Source organism: Tenrec ecaudatus, chromosome 13 (genome assembly GCF_050624435.1).
Source record: "Tenrec ecaudatus isolate mTenEca1 chromosome 13, mTenEca1.hap1, whole genome shotgun sequence".
NCBI lineage: Eukaryota > Metazoa > Chordata > Mammalia > Afrosoricida > Tenrecidae > Tenrec > Tenrec ecaudatus.
In genome coordinates, this window is record NC_134542.1 from 58431936 (window position 1) to 58445110 (window position 13175).

Here is a 13175-nt window from a genome sequence, read left to right on the forward strand (position 1 = left end):
TAATTATCAATGCATTTTGATTGTTTGATCAATTTTTGTTATCAATTTCAGGCTGAAGATGTTGGTAGAATTCTTTTGAGGTTGATGAATAAATCTGAATAAGAGTATTGATTGGATTTCCTTGTATGTAAAAGGAGACATCATTGTACTTCAAGATAGATCTTGAAATGTCTTTCTTTTTTTTTTTTTTTGGTGATGAATGACATGCCATTCCTCCTGAATCTGTCATTCCAAGCACCATAGTAAACCATATGATTCTCTAATTCAAAATGGCAATGACAGTCCATTTTGGCTCACTATCACCTGGAATATCAATCTTTGTGCATCCATTTACTTTTTGATGAGTTCCAATTTTCCGAGATTCATAACTCATACATTCAAAGTCCAAATTATTAATAGATGTATACAGAGGTTTCTTCTCATTTTGAGTCATGCCCCATTAGGAAAGATACTTTCGCCCACCTGGGTCATTATGGTCAACTCTACTTTGAGAAGGCAGCTCATCCTCCGTCAGGCATATTGTGAGTGACTTCCGCCCTGAGGGGCTCATCTTCTTGCAGTGACAGCTGGTGACAGTCTGCTTGTAGTTATTCGAGTTTGGGCATTTGGCAATGTTTCGATGCCATCCAGGAGGTTTTCAGTAGCTGATGCCTCAGGTGTGGAGAGTCTATTTTTTCTTCCTATTGTTCTTAGTCAGGGAGCTCTGCTGCAATCTGCTCGTTTTGGGGGACTCTGCTGGTTTTTTGACATAGCGGTGACATGGTTTCAGACCCACAGCCTTACACAAGCCTCCAGAATACAACAAACAGACACAAGTGGTGGATAAATAGTACTAGGTAACATTATGATGATTCTTTTTAACTATGCCCTCGAGCCCAGCAGTTGTCTAACAGTTTGTCATACTGTGACTTTTCTACACCGAATAAAGAAGACCAAAGAAGAACACTGAATTTGAATTAAGTTTCTGGTGGAGAATTTTGAAAACACCAGAACAACAACAAAAATCTGTCTTGGGAGATGTAAAGCCAAGATGCTCCTCAGAAGCAAGGATGGCGAGGCTTTATCTTATGGACACATTATCAGGAGAGACCAGACCTTGGAAAAGAACATCATGCTTGGTAAAGTGGAAAGGCAGTGGGAAAGAGGAAGACTCTTGACCAGATAAATTGACACAGTGAAGGCAACAATGGTCTCAAATAAAAGCAACAGTTGTGAGGATGGTGCATGATTTGGGAAATGTTTCTGTCATGCATGGGATTGCCATGGGTGGAAACGGACTTGACCCCACCTCACAAGAACAACAGCCACTGAGTACTTCCTTAACAATGTGTGTCTCGAAATGACCAACTGCCTTCATAAAAAGTCACAGCCCTACTTGCAACACAGGGAACCCAGGACAGATAAAGTCCCCAGGACAGATAATAACGAGAATAGTGGAACCCAGAGGGGACGGTGTGGGGAGAAAGGGGGAACCGACCACAATAATTGACATGTAACCCCCTCTCTGGGAGACAGACAACAGAAAAGTGGGTGAAGGAAGACTGCAGTCAATGTAAGCCATGAAAACAATAATAATTTATAAATTATCAAGAGTTCATGAAGGAGAGAGAGGAGGGGGATGGGGGGAAATTAGCTGATACAAGGGGCTCAAGTAGAAAGAAAAAGTTTTGAAAATATGAAGGTAACATATGTACAAAGGTGCTTGACACAATGGATGGATGGATGGATTGTGATAAGAGTTGTAAGAGCCCCAATAAAATGATTTTTTAAAAAAGAAAGAAAAAAAAGTACAGCCTTAAAGATTATCTATTGCTGTTGAGAAGATCTTTACTCATAATAACCCTATTGGACAAGGCAGAGAACTGCCGAATTGTTTTTAACTTTTCCCATTTAAATTAAGTGAGAGTTTACACAGAAGAACATCAGCTTTGTATTCAACAGTTTATCAAAGATCTCAGTGGCTTGCACCGTTCTGTGTTTTGTCCCATCTCCTACTTTTTGCATACTGTCTTCTCCTTTTTCCAAGTTTACCCCTGTCTATGCTCTATAGTTTTCCAGCATCAAAATCCGTTTCTTTTAGTGTGAAAACATTTTTTTCCATTAAAGTTTTAAAAAATATTTTAACAGTGATCTCATCAATATTTCTCTGTGATTGACTAATTTCACTTAGCAAAATGTTTTCCAATTCCATCCACATCATGAGTATTTTACAGATTAATCGTTATTCTTTAATATTGCTTAGTATTCCATGGTATGTGTGTGCCAAAGGTTATTTAATCTCAAGAAAATAGCTCCTGAAGTTGTAGACGCTGGCAAATCCTAAGTCCATGAGTCAGATGTCAGTCCGGAGGCTTCTCCTGACTCCCATAGTTGCAGAGACTAAAACACTCAAGATTAGCAGGTAAGATAGTAGACTGCTGATTGTGGAGGCAAATGAATCTAGAGCTTTGCCAACTTATCCATATATATTGTAAGCAGGCCACTCCCAAGAACGCCCCTTTCATTTGAATGGCTGCATATAGCATAGTGCATCATGAAAGATGACAGTATCAGAACTATCAAGTCACTGAGAATCACAAACTGTGCTTTTGCTTCTCAATAGGACCCAGCCAAAGACACTCTTGTACTCTTCTTTCTTTTGAAATGGCATAATAGCAGAAGCATACTAAAAGTGGGGTGAAGAATCATTTGGGCAAACCAAATGTATTATATACAATAGTTGTCTGAAACCAAAACATAAACCTCATAGCAATGTTACATCACAAAGTAGAACAAATCCTTAACGTGTCCAAGCCTGTAATATTTACAGAAGCATACTGCCATGTTTCTTCTCCAGAGTAGTCGGTGGATTCCAACGTTAGGTCAGCAATTGTGGGATGAACTGATGTGCCCTAAGAGCACCTTATAGTTGTTTTAGGGAAGGAGAAGATCCTCACACAGTTACACATAGTTGGACTTTCAGTATTTGTTACTATTGGAAAAGTTAGAAAATGACAAGGAAACACTTTTACAGCTACCTTATCACCGAACTCCATCCATAGAAGCTACTATTTCCATATCTGATAGCTTGCTTAGCCTCATGCTATCATCCCAACTGGGTACCTTACCAAAATGAATCCATTGTCTTCTTTGCAGAATTATCTAATCTTCTTTAAATCACCCTGTTTTTTTAAATTCTGTATCCTCTTATGTTTAAGGAACACCAGGAGTCCTGGTGGCTGCTAGCCACTAGGTCAATAATTCAAAACCACCAGCCACTCCACAGGAGAAAGATGAGGCTTTCTACTCCTGTAAAGAGTTACGGTCTTTTTTTTTTTAAACAATTTATTAAGGGCTCATACAACTCTTATCACAGTTCATACATATACATACATCAATTGTATAAAGCACATCTGTACAGTCTTTGCCCTAATCATTTTTTTCTCCTCTTTTCTTTTTTTACATTTTATTAGGGACTCATACAACTCTTATCACAATCCATACATATACATACATAAATTGTATAAAGCACATCCATATATTCCCTGCCCCAATCATTCTCAAAGCATTTGCTCTCCACTTAAGTCCTTTGCATCAGGTCCTCTTTATTTTCCCCCTCCCTCCCCTTTCCCCCCTCCCTCATGTGCCCTTGGTAATTTATACATCGTTATTTTGTCATATCTTGCCCTATCCGGAGTCACCCTTCCCCCCCTTCTCTGCTGTCCCTCTCCCAGGGAAGAGGTCACATGTGGATCCTTGTAATCAGTTCCCCCTTTCCAACCCACTCACCCTCCACTCTCCCAGCATCGTCCCTCACACCCTTGGTCCTGAAGGTATCATCCACCCTGGATTCCCTGTACCTCCAGCCCTCATATGTACCAGTGTACAGCCTCTGCCCTATCCAGCCCTGCAAGGTAGAATTTGGATCATGGTAGTTGCAGGGAGGAAGCATCCAGGATCTGGGGGAAAGCTGTGTTCTTCATCGGTACTACCTCGCACCCTGACTGACCCATCTCCTCTCCTAAACCCCTCTATGAGGGGATCTCCATTGGCCGACACTTGGGCCTTGGGTCTCCACTCTGCACCTCCCCCTTCATTTAATATGGTATATATATACATATATATACATATACACACATATACACATACATACACACACACACATATATATACATACACACACATATATCTTTTTTTTTTGCATGATGCCTTATACCTGGTCCCTTGGCACCTCATGATCACACTGGCCGGTGTGCTTCTTCCATGTGGGCTTTTTTGCTTCTGAGCTAGATGTCTTTGAAACCCACAGAGGCAGTTCTATACTGTCCTGTAGGCTCAGTATGAGTTGGAATCTACTCAATGGCGGTGATTTTGGAGTTTTTTTGGAGTAGTATTTAGGATACGTGTTTGACTGCTAACCACAAGGTCCATGGTTCAAGTCTACCAGCTGCTCCATAGGAGAAAGATGACCTTTTCTGTTCTCATAAAGATGTACAGTCTTGGAAACTCTGCATAAGATCACTATGAGCTGGAATTGACTGTATGGCTTTGTTTTGGATTCTCCCCTTTGGAGGTGTTGGTTTGTCAACCTCAAGCTGGGTGGTTCAAACTCACCAGTGTCCTTCAGAAAACAAAGATGAAATTATTTGCTCCCATAAGATTTAATTTTGGAAACTCTATATATAGTTGCTGGAAAGCAGTGGATTGAGTTGATGGATTCTCCCACTTGAGCTTGAAATCCTGGAACTTTATATGCATTTTGGAAAGCTTAATAGGCTCTTGGCCAAATTTTGTGAGAAGCCTGAATGTTAGTTGTCTGCTGTTAAGGTTTTCATGGAAAAGTGGCTCTTAGTATTTTTATTCCAACCACAGAAAATAGTTACAAATAAAAGTAGCCAAAACCCTCATGATGAGATCACTAAAAATATGGGTACTACAACAGAATGTGGTGAAGAAACTAGATTGTGCTCAGGTATCAGAAAGAATAGCATCTGGGGTCTTAAAGGCTTGTTTTTAAACAAGCAGTGAATTGTCAGCTAAGTTCACATGGAAGAAAAACACCAGCATGTGTGATCCAAGGATTGTCAATAATATAATCCAAATCTGAAGGAGGTATAAGACCTTAAATTATAAACACCTGGTTTGCAGAAGAGTATGGATGGCAGTGGAAGCCCAAATCCATTTGAAGGATCTACACATAGATTAATCCCTTTGGTGACCGTAGTCGAGAGATGTGAATAGCCTGGTTATGAAAGAGCACTATAGAGATGATTAATGTAAATTAAAATGTAGCATCTGATTTGATCCCCTTTTTGATACATCTCCATGTTCTAGCAGTTAACAAAAAGTAAATGGGAAATAGATACAGAGGAAACCTCTGGTGAATCCCCTGTGAAGATAGACCAGGGATGTGAATACCCGTGCTATCATACAGAATACATTGGAAAGTGGATTATGATTTATGACACATGTAACTAGGCTGAAATCTAACATCTTATCATGTAATAACAAGTAGCACAAGAAAAAATAAAATGTTATAACACTTATTGTGATAGTTATTGTACAGAACTTCTTGATATGATCCAACTATTGAATTATATATTTGGACTATATCCCAATAAAACTTTATTTAAAAAAATGTTGTAAAAAAATCCACTGCCCATAAAGTTGATTCCAACCCATGGGGACCCTATTGCAAAAACAGCAATACTAAACTCACTGCCATCGAGTCGATTCCCACTCAGGGCGACTCTATAAAACAAGGTAGAAATGCCCCAGTGGGTTTCCCAGAAAGTAACTCCTTATGGGAGGTGAATGGGCCACGTTTCTTGGATGCGCCCGCTGACGCTTACCAAGGACTACATTTCCCATCACACACCGCGGCCTCGGGCCAAAGCTCCCCTTGCGCAACTGCTTACTTCCGCTCGTCCTGGCAGCGACTGACCGGGAAGTTAGTTGCCATCTTAGTAAGGGTGAGATGTAGACGGAAAAAATTATTTGAATGTAATCATAAAAGATAGTATTTAAAATAAGCCCAAAGTGTAGCATAATACAGCTAATTTTTAAGGACTGTCACGCCCCGCCCTCCTTCTAGGCCGCGTCTGGGCGCGGGAAGTGACGTACTTCCGGTGTGATGGCGACGCGGAGGAGCGCTAGGTAATGACCCAATTCTACAGACTCGTGGCCGGCCGCGGGCCGGTTACGTTTTCTTGGACGGCGGGAGGCGGAAGTGGCCCAGGAGGGTGCGGGCCTGCCAGTTTGTCGAGGCGGTGACGGGCCCGCGAAGTGGGGCTGTGGGCGCGGGCCGAGCGGGTGCGGAGGGTGGCCGGGGTGCGGAGAACCAGCTTCCCGCCTTCGCGCGCGGACCTAGCTCCCTTTTGAGGCACTTGCGCTGTTTTCTACCATTTCACTAACGCCGAGCAGCGGCGCTGGACCCTCCGTCCCCGCACAGCGTGAGGCTCGGGCGTCGGGGAGTTAAGCCTCCCTGCCTGCTGGGCCTTCCGACGCCCTTGTCTTCAGAGTCCTGGGTTCGTGGGGGGTGGGGTTGGCAAACTAGTTCTTAAACAAGTGGAAGTGAACACACTTCCGCCCCCTTCCGACTTCATATCCCCGACTACTTAATTAAAATCTCGTCAGTTTCTTTTCCCTCAATCTGTCAACCAAATACAGATACTTCTTGGTGGGTCGGTCCGAAGACTCGTTTCTTATTAAATGTGTTCTTCCTCCGTCATGCTCACCCTTGATAACTTGAACCACCTTCCAGTTTCGGGTCTCCAGTGCCTACCCATCCTCTGAGTTCCAGATCCAGCAATACATTTTTTGTATGTAATGGTAATCGCGTGTTAACCTTACGGAGTCTAATTTCAGTGATCGCTTTATTTCTTCATGTAACCCACATAGCAGTTCTTTGAGGTAAGTGGCGACGGAGGTCTTGGGAAAGGCTGATCCAGAAGGCAAGCATTGGTGTGATTGAGTGTTGTAAGAGTACCCTTGACTTGGTCAGATGTCACAGACTAGAAACAGCAGGTCCCGGTCAACTTGCCTATTCCTGAATTGTATTTAGGCTTCCCTTGTTTTAGTACTGCCTGCCAATTCAGAAGTTAGCTTCAATTATTCTTCTACATAAAAGCAACTTTCAAAGTGGCATTAAAACTGATTCACTGTTCCTGCAGGCTGTGCCCTTACCGAGGTACTCAGTACCCTGGTACTGAGCTGGGTAATGGTACTTGAATGGTTTCAGTCTTGGTCTGACATTTAATAGGTCTGTTACCTTAAGTGTCTCAGCTTCCTTATCTGCAAATGTAGATAATAACTTTCTTGTTAGACTGTTTTGAAGATGCAGGAAAATACTGTATATTAGGTAATAAACAACTAGTTTGGTGTATAGAGTTGCTGTTAAACAACTGTTACAGTTGCCGCCGTTACTACTGTTACTGTGCCTCAGTTCCCCTTCCTAGGTTTTGCATGTGTCCCTTCCACTATTAAGTGCACAGGCTCTTTTTATGGAGCCTTTCTCAGCTCATAGACTGCAACTTGTGGAAGACAGGGCTGGCATTCTATTCTCCAAAAGCAACCATTGACAACCCTATCGAATACAGTTCTGCACTGATACCCATGAGGTCGCCAGAGTTGGAATTGACCAGAGAGCACCTGGTTACCCGTTATACTAGGGTGTTGCTGTGCTCCTACTTGCTTTTCTATCAGAGGCCAAACCCCCTGACTGCACATCCTGGCCCAGTGGCTCTGCAAGTGTCTTTCCAAGCAACAACATCAGTATCTCCCAGGAATTTGTTAACATGGCTTATGGTTGGGCCTCACCCCAGCCCTATTGAATCAGAAACAGGAGTGGGAGCCCATTAGTGTGCTGATTAATAAACTGTCTGGCATTTTCTCATCCCTGTTTCCTTTGGGGACCATGTCTTCTGTTTTGCCTGACTTCGTTTTGTTTTCCAGAATCAGCTGCCACCCTCCCCAGCTGGTTGGCATAGTTTATCTCTGACCACTGCTGGAATTCAGACCCTTGGCTACTTAACTGCATTTCCTAAGCCAGTTTTCCTAACTGGCTGACGGTTACCTCCTCCCTGATGATTGTACATTGCTGAGTGACCTGAACCTGACGCCACTTGAGGGAGGACACAAGGGCACCAGGAAGTGCAACAAGAATGTTAGATTTTGATTGTTAACCACTTGGATTAGAACTAGTGTAAGAAGTGCTTATTGGTAATCTACTTCATCCCACTGATGACTCCCTTGTGGCTTTGCCTACTTTTTCGCTTACGTATGAGAGTGAGTACGGGAGAGTGTTGGAACAGTAGGTTTTTGCCATGTTCCTTTCTGTTAGCATCTAGCCTTAGTTCTTCTATCCTAAGTACTTTTTCTCAGTGTTTACTGATCCAGATGGGCAATTTGGAGGCATTTTATTGTAACGAAATACACACTTTTCAAGGAATTTTTTTTTTTTTTGCAGATTGAACATCTGAACTATTTAATCAGGAAAGGATTGCAGTGAATTTTGCAATTTATAGTCATACTAGCTACTAACCAGGAGCCTGCGTGGCAGCATGGATTAACTCTCCAGCTGCTCCTTGGGAGAAAGTGATGTTTTCTGTTTCCATAAAGATTTATAGCCTCAAACTCAGAGGGGCTCTTATACTCTATCCTGCAGGGTCCTGCGATTGGGGACATGAATGCATAGTAGTGAATTTTGGATATTAGGTATTAATTAACCAGTCTTTGCCAGTGGGTGGATACATACCAAAAAGAGGGCCCAGACTACCCTGATCTGATATATATATATATATATATATATATATATATATATATATATATATATAAAGACCTAGTTCCTATGAGCATAGAAAGGAATCCTGGTGGTGCGATGCTTACGTGCTTGGCTGCTAACCCAAAGGTTGGTGGCCTGAACCCACCTCATAAGTACAGGAAGGAGACTTGGTGATCTGCTTTGGTAAAATTGCTACCTAGAAACCCCTACTGGGCCATTCACCTCTGCCACATGAGGTCACTGCTGCCTGCCAACAGCAGAATGGTAGAATGAGTTAGCTAAGAGAAGTGAGAAACCTCCTGGTAGACTTCTGCCTAACCTCTTTGGGAACCTAACTCATTCATGTAGCTGGTTGGACTAAGTCCAGCATTTCTACCTGCCCTCTATTAGCACAGTTATTTTCCCATCGTACAGCACCGTTTTAATGTAGCTGATGACAAACAGCCTGTTGATTCTAAGAAGTAGAATTAATAGGGGAATCAACATGTCTGTGGTGCTTATTAGTTTGAAAGTTATCGAAATACAGAGAGTTTTCGGGTGGAGTGGACGAAACTAATTCTTTTGTTTTTCCTCCCAGAACTTTTTATTATGAATTAGGTGGGTTTACATACCAGTTATCATTTTTGTACTGAACAACTTCACATATCAAACAAATCCCTCTCAATGGCTTACCTTATTTCCTGCCCCTTCTGAAAGTGTTTTTCTCAATCACTTCTTTTAGGATATCCAAGTAGATGTTTCCAGTAGTCAATTGGACATAAAGACTAGGGACTGTAAACAAATCTGACTGGAGAAAATGTCAAATCTCATGTTGAAACTAAGGGATAAAGATGATCTATGAAGACAATATGGAAACAAAAGATATAGTAATACTTACCCAGGAATTCTTGTGAATCAGCAGTGACACACATTCCTGAGTACAGAGTGAACTCAGAGAAATAATGAATATTAAAGGAAGAGAGAGAAAAAGAAATAGGAAAACAAGATGAATGTGAATGCCTAGTAAGTCATCAAGTGAGGTGTTCAGGGGTTAGTATTATCAAACACTAAAGAAATACTGCATAAAAGAACTACTTCAACGTTCTGAGATTTTCACATGTTAGAGAAGAAACGCAGTACATATATTAGTAAGTAACACTGTTGGAGTCGGGCAATACCTTATACTCAAATCCATTAACTTTGTGTAAGGCATTTCAAAAATCACATTAAGTCTGAGATTCAAATAAATTTGCCACATGCTTAAAAAAAACAAACTATTTTCAGAGTTTTTAAAAATTCAAAATTGCAGAAAAGAGGTGGACTTGTACCTAGTGACTCTTCAGAAAGGAACGGAAATGTTCTATTTTCTTGACATGGACCTGTGTGATCACAATACAGCATCGAGTAAATGACATGGTGGCCACAACTGACCTCCACTGGCTTTAGGGACAGTTCATCTCCACAGCAGCCAAGACCAATTGCCAAATAGTGACTAGGGTCTGCCTTGTGTCCACCCTCCACCCTTCTTTGACCCTGTTCTGACACCCACCTGTTCCTTCTTTGACACTACTTTTCTGCTGGGCTTAATCATTCCTTCTAAGGCCACTCAGAACTCAGACTGTACAGTGAAGAGGGTTTATTAGGGGAGTTGACAAGCCAGGATCGGAAAACGTTGTACAATCATGGGTCCATACTAGCACCTCTCAGCCAGGAGCCAAATCTCTCTGTGGTCCTCAGCCTTTGACCCACGTGGTCCCTTGGCTTCTGCTAGCCAGAAAGCCCACCTGCCACTCCACTGTACTGTCCCATGATCTCTGCCTTGTCTTCTGATCTTGGTGTAGCTGGCTCCTTGGCTCTGTTCACTGGTCTTTTTGCCGAAGCTTCTGCCACTTTAGGCACAGAGACCTAAATCAAATGTGCTTCCCTGGTGATTTTCTTTGACAGTCCCAGGAATTCTCTCTGGTTTGGTTACCAAATCGACCATTTCCCCCTATTAGTGTTTCACATACTCAGTTTCCATGGTATCACCCAGGCGTTTGATGGGAGTTAAGGAAACAGAAAAATCAAACTCACTGCCATTGAATCAATTTGAACTCAGAGGGACCCTATAGGACAGAGTAGAACTGCCCCTTAGAGTTTCTGAGACACTTCACAGGAGTAGAAAGCCTAATCATTCACACCTGGAGTGCCTGTTGGTTTTGAATTGCTAACCTTGTGGTTAGCAGCCCAACTCGAAGTCCACTCTGCCACCAGGGGTCCTGGAGATACAGTAGAAGAGCCAAAGAAACGTTTCCCTTCACGGAATTGTATCATGATGTGGCATATCATGGGACAAGTTTCTTAGTCTGCATATATTAAAAAACAACTAAAAAATGCAAGCAAGTGGTTTCCTAAATCAAGACATTTTTCTTCAGTGCAGATAATGGTAACGTCATACGCACCTTGTCATATAGTGGTGAAGAATGTGACCATATCTTTATGTGGTCCCTGACAAGGAAAATAATTGTTTTTGAACTAGAAGTTCAGTATTTACTTGCTAAGTACACATTATTTGGTTCTCTTAACCAAATAAAAAAGTTTGACTTTTGAGTACACTTAAATATATATCATTCCCTTGTTCAAGCACGTCAAGCAGAATTGTACAATTGCTACCACAATCAGTTTGCAAACATTCTCTTTCTAAGTGGACTCGTTTTACTAAAAATGACTTATCATTGCATGTATGAAACCAGTGCCCTTTTTCTGCATCCTTAGCATTGTGGTTGGAATTTGCATTTCTTTGATGCAATACTTTTCTTTTGAGAAGGCAGAATGTGAGGTATTTAACCATCACTGCCTCCACACTTTGTTGTCCCTGAAAGATCTCTTAATGTCTCCAACATCTCCTCAGCTCTCTCCAATAAGCTAAGACTTGGAATGCCTCGCCTACTACTCCAGCCCCTCCCTTGTGCCTCCATCAAAAACCAGTATCCCCATAGATTTTGACTTTAGTGGCACGAGCAAATAGGCTGCATTCCTACACTTTAAAAAACCATTTTATTGGACATTCGTAAGGTTTTAAAGACAATCCATACATCCATTGTATCAAGCGCATTTGTACATGTTGCCATTATTTCCAGAACATTTTCTTTCTACTTTAGCTCTCGGTATCCCCTCATTTCCTCCCTCCCCCATTCTACCTTCCTCATGAAACCTTGATAATTTATCATTTTTTTCATGTCTTACACTGACCGCTGTCTCCCTTCATCCACTTTTCTGTTGTCTGTCCCCCTGGGAGGGGGTTTATGTAGATCATTGATATTTGGGGAAATCATTTTGAAGCTTAGCTCTTGTTTGGGGATTTTTCTGTTATATTTGGAATACATTGAAACCAGTTTTTACTTTGTTGTTTAATGTTACCATTTTCCCTGTTGCGCAACTAGGGTGGATTTTTTTTTTTTTTTGCTGTTAAAATATTTGAAATTCACCACACCTGCTGTTACTATGTGGGCTGCAGAAGAGCAAGGCAAAGGCAGTCCATCTTGTTGACTTCCTTTTAGTCAACTTTTTAAAATGACGTTTCTATGCATTTCCCTAACATGGGCCCAGGGGACTCCTGAGGGACAGTAGCAGAAGTTCTCTTCCCGAAATCACCGAGAAAGCAGTGCATTTCAGCACTTGGTGGAATGTTTTCTCATTTTTTACACTCTTGACATAATTGCAGAACTTACAATTACATAGCTTCCACTTAACAAACTAAAGTGTTCCTTCTAAATGTTATTAAACATTTTGCTTTGCAATGCCTCCAGGAATTGACAGATTGAAAAATCTTCATTATTTTAAAACAGGTCCTTTCAGCCCGACGTTTCAAGATACAATGTCCTCCCTGTTTGGGATAGCAAGTGGTTTTGCTGTGTTGTATACTGTGACAAGGAAAAAGAAATTTAATAATTCATCATAAAATCCACACAGCGATGTTCAGGAGGGCAGCAAGAGCTATAACTAGATAAATGGCTCTCGTTGCAGGAATTTCCAGTTAGAGTTTTTCTACAGGCATATCCTGTATGTATCTGGATGATGATAGTATTTTATGCATTTTTTTTCTTTTGACTAGAACTCGGCAGCCTGCAGCATTGTCAATTTCATACTCAAATTTTCGGCCACAGGAATATGATTGATTATACTTGATTATCAGAAACCATGAAGGTTAAAGGATCAAAAGGGGAAAGATGACACTGATTAGAAAGAAAGCTCATTAAAGTTTGCGTAGCATAACTTAAAACACATAGCGGTGCACTTTGCTGTTGTTTTGGGTAAGCAGTTGAGAAGGAGCTGTGGCATGAACATTGATTGGGTTGTTAGCCATCACCTCGCTAGTCACTCCGCAGGAGAAAAATGAGGCTGCCTGCTCCTGTAGAGAGCCACAGTCTCAGAAACCCTAGATGAAGTTGCTCTG

At 41.6% G+C, this 13175-nt stretch overlaps 1 protein-coding gene across 3 annotated transcripts in view; it reads left to right on the top strand.

Annotated features, from left to right (window-relative positions):
- The first annotated feature begins 5924 nt into the window (after window positions 1–5924).
- CWC22 (CWC22 spliceosome associated protein) overlaps window positions 5925–13175 on the top strand; it is a 60750-nt gene continuing 53499 nt past the window's right edge. Inside the window, exon 1 of one of the 3 annotated variants that reach the window (XM_075529023.1) lies at window positions 5925–6135. The gene's annotated coding sequence lies outside the window, so the exon portion shown is untranslated. Of the gene's footprint in view, window positions 6136–6388; window positions 6892–13175 lie in introns of those variants that run through there. The other 2 variants (XM_075529025.1, XM_075529024.1) reach the window with 2 other exon arrangements.